The sequence below is a fragment of the Acyrthosiphon pisum genome, chromosome A2 (assembly GCF_005508785.2).
Source record: "Acyrthosiphon pisum isolate AL4f chromosome A2, pea_aphid_22Mar2018_4r6ur, whole genome shotgun sequence".
Taxonomy (NCBI): Eukaryota; Metazoa; Arthropoda; class Insecta; order Hemiptera; family Aphididae; genus Acyrthosiphon; species Acyrthosiphon pisum.
Window position 1 is genome coordinate 85,376,107 of NC_042495.1, and position 6,685 is coordinate 85,382,791.

At 30.5% G+C, this 6,685-nt stretch overlaps 2 protein-coding genes across 2 annotated transcripts in view; both read left to right on the forward strand.

Annotated features, from left to right (window-relative positions):
* LOC103311996 overlaps positions 1 to 6,685 on the forward strand; it is a 14,415-nt gene that overhangs the window by 5,745 nt on the left and 1,985 nt on the right. The gene's annotated exons all lie outside the window — the stretch shown is intronic.
* Positions 4,370 to 6,685, forward strand: part of LOC100569034 (CDC42 small effector protein homolog) — a 24,338-nt gene continuing 22,022 nt past the window's right edge. The window contains exon 1 of the mRNA XM_003241073.4: positions 4,370 to 4,662. The gene's annotated coding sequence lies outside the window, so the exon portion shown is untranslated. The remainder of the gene's footprint in view (positions 4,663 to 6,685) is intronic.

The following is a 6,685-nucleotide window of genomic DNA, read 5'->3' on the forward strand; positions in this document are numbered from 1 at the left end:
AATTTAGGGTTCAGTTCTTGACTTGTTGCACTAAATATATCGAAATATGCAGTCAAAATGCTTAATATATGCTTAAATATATGTACTATATAGCAACATGTTTATATTATTTTTTGAAAAATCATAAAACATATTGCAATTTTGGTAATAACAAACTAAAAAATAAGTAGGTATATAAACGTGATAAATAAATAAATAATAACTTAATTTTTAAAAATACTGGCATACCTATACAATAGGTACTAGGTTAATAAATAACTAATAAGTAATAACGAATAACGTGATATGTGAACACCTTGATAAACGAACACGTATCTATATCTACTGATGTTCATTTCTTCGTACGATCTACAATCTAGATGTCAATTATAGCTTAAACAAAGTTTTGTCACAAAGATACCTTTGAAATCTAACATATGCGAACATAGGGCCAACTGTCCACCAACAACTTTAACAGCCTTCCGCCCCTCCCAAACATTAACTTAATTTTTTTAAGCTTATTTAATTTTATAATAGGATGGTATTATAAAAGGCTTCGGCCTCCCCAAATCTCAGAATTATCGCCTAGTGTACCTAACCAAACATGATATTTTTTAAGATATTTTTAAATGTTATCCAAATATAATTTTTCCCGACAATTGTATGTACATTTAAGTTAAAAAATACACAAATATGCAAATTCAAACATTGTATTCAATTTCGCCATTTCATAAGACAAATGTATAACTTGCAAGCAGTCCCGAACTCTATAAACAATATATTTATTAGGAGGGAAAATGTCAATGGGGGGGTTCAAACACCCCCCTGGCTACGCCACTGCAGAGTACAATACGAACTTTCGGCCAGTGAGATAAAAACATTTAAGTTACATACTTGCATCACCCACGTGCATAGGCGCAAATAGCGTTTGAGATTTGGGGGGCTAATAGGGCTAATAGAGCCTTACTTTGATAATATTGAATAAGCTTAAAACAAAATGTAAGAAATGTTTGGGGGCTATGGACATTTTTGGGGGCTTAGCCCCTAAAGCCCCCCCTATTTGCGCCTATGCCCACGTGTTTCATTTTCACCACCACATTTTAACTGTGTGACAATTTTTTTTAAATATTTGACCAATAGTTTGGAAATAACATTTTTTAAGTTCTTCATACATTAACAGACAACAGATATGGCTTAGAATAATTGTCTTCGTGTAGAAGACCAACTTTACTATGATGTTACAAATAATATATCGATAGCCAAGGTCCGTGGTTGTCGGTAAACGGTCACTTGTATGTGTGTCTGTACGGTCCATTGCTTAAAATGCATAACGCGAACACTTAATACGGATGTAGAACGCGGACACTTAGTTCTATTATGAGTATTATGTACATACAGTGTATAATATACAAGTCTGAAGTCATGACTAGACTATATGTTATTAAGTTATAATATTATTTGGTAAATCTAAGTATCTTATACATTCAAAAAAATAGGAAATCGTGGGTTATTAGTTATTACTTATTACCCATCGATAATAGTTTTCATTTGTCATTTTGACGTATTTATTTATACTGTACCTACACATTTTTAATTAAATTTTTAACATATTTTTTGTTAATATAATACAATTATAATTTATAATCATATTTGATTATATGATAATTTTGATATAATTTCCAGATTTTTAGATCAACAAGTTCTGGGCCCTAAATTATTTTATAAATATTATATTATAGCACCACGTAATATTTGCCTGTTATCTAACCAGTTGGTTAAAAAACATTGATTATTTTACATTATTTATCATTATTTTTATTATCAGAAACTTACTGTTGAAACATAATTTTTGCGAATTTTAGACTGGTAAGTACTCTATAACAAATTTACCAGTATATTTTTCTGAAAAATTCTCAAACGATGGATGATTTAATTTCCAGAAGACCAGAATGGTACATGAGTACCTATATCAGATTCTAATATTGCTTCGTGCTTGACATAAATCTAGAGGAAAATTTGATTGTTTATTTTGGTTTTCTAATGTATTTTGAATGAATGCGACTGTTAGATTTAGTTTTTAATTAATATTCTAAAATTTTTTTTTAATTAGAAAGATAGTATAATATTTAGGACAGAATAAATTAAGAATAAAAAATAAATAAAATAATAAAAAAAACACACATCATTGTAAAACAATAGATTCATCGCTCCGCTCAGAACCTAAAATTAGAATTAATTATGGCTTAAATATATTTCCACACAGGTTATGTTTGATTATCTTAAGCTTAAAAAATAATATATATTACAACTTACATACTTCATAATATTTAGAATGGCTTAGCCAAATATCACGACTATAGTTCCTATAAATTAATAATTGTAATAGTAATTACCTAATTACCATGATATCAAAATTATATGTAATATGTATAGATATATCAGCTTAAAAGTTAAAACTCTTTGTATTAGATTTTATTTTGTAGGCTTGTAGCTTTGTGTCTTTGTCTCTTTCGTAGGTTTTAAATCAAATCTTGATTAGTTTTAATTCATATCAGTATTTTCATTGATGTCATAAAATCACCCAGTAACCTGCGATTAGTGTGAGTGTGTGTGTGTGTGTGTATTATACATTTATACGTATTATATTGGTTACCTAATAGTCGAAAACTAAAGCATAATATTATATTAAACATCAAGTGGTAAACTGCTCTCAAATCTTCCATACATATGTGATATGTCATATAATATGAATGACAAAGTCGTTGTCCTCGCTTTTCTCTTCGTCATCATTATCTCTAAAAAATCTGCGATTCTGCCCGGGAGGTGGTTATTCATGTAGAAGTTATTAGTTATTACATGCTTGATGCCTATACAGGAATACCCCTATAATACTGCAGGCTATGCCGCACGTGATGTATTTGGTTATTACTTGTTGGTATATATGTGACACTAAGTATAATTATTTTTAAGTTATTTACCGCACGCAACATAATTTTAATTAATTAATTATCGTACATTTATTTGTACATCTATAAATTATAATATACATTTCTGCCCCAGTTGCGTCATTTCAAGGCAGTATAGTCCACCGACTGAAAAAAAATTGGACCGGGAAAACTATTTGACCGGCCTTTTAAATTTGTTCTGTCCTGGATATATTTAGTGATTTTTTTTAATTTTAATTTAATTATAATTTATAATAAATAACAGTCCACTGCCCACTTCCAACCGAGTACACAGAGTATTCACGAGTACACAATAGATAGATGGGTAGATTCCCCCTACCAATTTAAAAAGTAACCCGACGGGTGACGGCCCAGTTATATTGTGACTTGTGAGTTGTGGAATCAGCCTATCGGGATTTGTTTGACCATCATATTAGGTATTACGAATTCATTTTTTGTTGTCCATAAAATATATAATTTGGTATTTCTATATGCTGGACTGCTGGAGGTTTTGAGTGCTTAAAACGTTCAACTAATAGGAGGAGCATACCTATAGATACCCCCTGACAATTATTAATCAGAGGTGAAAAAGTTAGAAGAGTAGGGTAAACTTCGATTAATGCCAGTTAAAATTCCTTCCTCCCTTTTGAAAACATCAGAAAAACACAACCATATTGTGCTTAATTATGACTTATGTTTAATGTATTTTTATCCTATATATAGCAGTTATATTCTATCGATCTTGTAGCAATAGCTCCCGACTTATAGCTTATAATTTAAATATAGTACTACAGTAGCCAGGTAGATATATTTTATTAACTATAATAATATATTATCAATGGTAATAGGTATAGTGCATAGCAGTTACAGTGGCGTATACAAGGGGGGCGTGGGGGTCAGATCCCCTCCCATTAGCTTTGGATTGGATAATCTTCCACATTGTGTTTGAAGTGAATTCTGAATCAATTCAAATTAAATTCATTGTTCCTTATTGTTAAATATTTTACTACCTAAGTAAAAAGTTTTGACAGGGTGGGGGATTTTCCAATTTTCCCCTCCCATTTAGGTATGTCGTTTTCTATTTTTGATCATCCCCCCTTTTCAAAAATAATGTCTACGCCACTATACCTACCATAGACTATTATAATAGTTTGTACTAAATACTAATTATAAGCATTACAATTATTACGCGTTTATGCTTTAAGAGTAAAGAACTATCTATGTAAACATACAAAATACAAATATATAATAAATGGTCGAAAATAATAAATAAAGTTGTTAAAAATAAACAAAAATCTATTAATTTCGGTGCCGCGCCGGTGATACGCATACTATAAAGACTGATACGCATTTTGATTACAGTCGACGAGATGGCGCTGTCGCGGTCACCAACGCCGTGGTCCATCTTACTCTACGATCGCGACTGAAGCGCGTCTCTGATATTATACACAGAACGGTTGTCGGCCACCATCACCGTCCGCCGATCGGCGATCACCCCGACCCCGCAGTCTCGCGTAGTCAGTCGCAGTGTCTGAGTCTCGTTGGAATTTTTGTTGTCGTTTTTCGTTCCGTCGCCGGTTTTCCTCAGTTTTCGTTTCGACCTGGCTTGTTATATGCGTTTTTCGCGCACCCCCTCGACGCACGGTCAATCGATAAAACGCAGTTTTGTGTCTCCGACGATGTGAAACGACCTCAAGACGGAACTCTGTGAGGTCCAACAAAGAAAAAATTCGTTTCGGTATGTACCAAAAAAAAAAAAAAAATGATTTACTATAATATATCTTATCTGACATCCACTGATTGTGCCTGTGTGACGTGGTAATGTCGAGTCGTGAGCAAGTGGTTTTTGTTAATTTTTTCGATTCAAGTAGTTACTGGACGGAGTTCAAATTATATTTTATGTAGTATACAGGCAATTTTTAACACCATTGCACGCTCTTTTTTTAAAAAAATATATCAACTTTATCAATCATTTACTTTTTTTTAACTCGAAGATGTTTGCAATTTTAACAATTTTATATTGTTGTTGAAACACAGGCATTATCTACCTATCAACTTTTGATTTTTCACATCCATATTTTTATAATATTTTAGAAAGATTTAGATAAATGGTTAGAAATAAAAAGTTATTACTTTAATAGGTATTATCGTACTGATTATATTGCATTAATACGATAATACTTATTAAAGTAATAACTTTTTATTTCTAACCATTTATATAAACTAGGTACAGAACAGAAGTTAAGTGGTGAGGTACCCCTGAAAGTTTGTCTGCTATTTCTGTGTTCATATGAGTTACTATTTGTTTGTTTATTGACATTTAATATACTACCTATTATACTACCATTTTAAAATTGGTATATTATAAAATGCATACTACCTATAGCCAGTATAGGTTTCCATTTAAAAATTAAAAATTGATTGTTTTTGCCAAAAACAATGGTTGTTTAAAAAAATGTGAATAGGTACAATAAATTGTAAGTGTTGATTGTTAAAAGAATCACACTATATAATATATCTTTATAGTTTATGTTTCAAATGGTTTCTTTTTTGTTATGTACGCTATGTATTCAACTCTGTTGGTAATATGTCTGTAGTCCATCAAAAGTCTTGTAGAGCGATGAAGAACTGACCAGATAGCATTATACTGTACATTATTACACATTATTAGTGAGATATAATCATATTATTGTCCACCAATGTTATTAGGATTAGGTGAACTGTTGTCTCCATATCATGGCTATCTACTATGTTAATCGTGATCGGTATCAAACATTTTGTTGTAAATGCTCTAAGAACTTATTGTCTTTTAACAATATATTTTTATGTACTATTATAATATTATATTCATCAATAATTCTATCAAAAATGTTAATACATGTATATACATAATTTTAATGCCCAAAATGTCCTAAATACAATTCAATGTATTACCTAATGCTGATAAAAGTTTAATAAAAATATGTGTTGACCGTGGTTGGTTTATTTATAGTTTATTCCATGCCTGTATCATCACAAGCAAACTTAATTATTCAAATATCTGTTTGTATTTTAAGCGAGTTAACTGAGGAGTTAACTGTCTTACCTACCTATTTAAAAATTATTCCATTCAAATTTCAACCATAATATTTCAATGAGGAGAGTTTGATACAAATTCTTAATTTATTATGTTCTTCTATTTAACTATCTGTTTCATTATATTTAGTAGGTGTTAAGTGTGATGTGTATTATAGCTAAGATGAATTATGAAAATATTATAACCTCGATTATAACTTATAAAAAATAATAAACATTAATATTAAGTACTTATACATCTGATAGGTGAGGATGTCTACTGTCTAGGTACCTCTGATTGTAGTTGATATGATTTTACTGGGGGGTAAACCCCAGATTTTACCCATATTGATAATGTCAAATAATTGTTAACTTTATTTTTATTAATCTATCATTAAGTAGAAATTTATAACAATAGTACTTGGTACCTATATTAGGTACCTCATAACTTTACCTAGCTGATACAAATCTGGGCAAATGCCCCTTTTCCACTTTGTTTAGGTAAATTATTTGAAATCATTACCTACTGTAATCATAGGCGCAACTAGGGGGGTGCTTGGGGGAGCTACAAAATTTATTCAAATCCATTACACCTGAAAAGTTTTTAGGTAAAAAGTCTATCTATAACAATAATATAAGCTCTAAAATTTTTTGACTGTACAATTATATTCTTTTAGTTTATTTTTTTTATAATTATTTGTCCAATA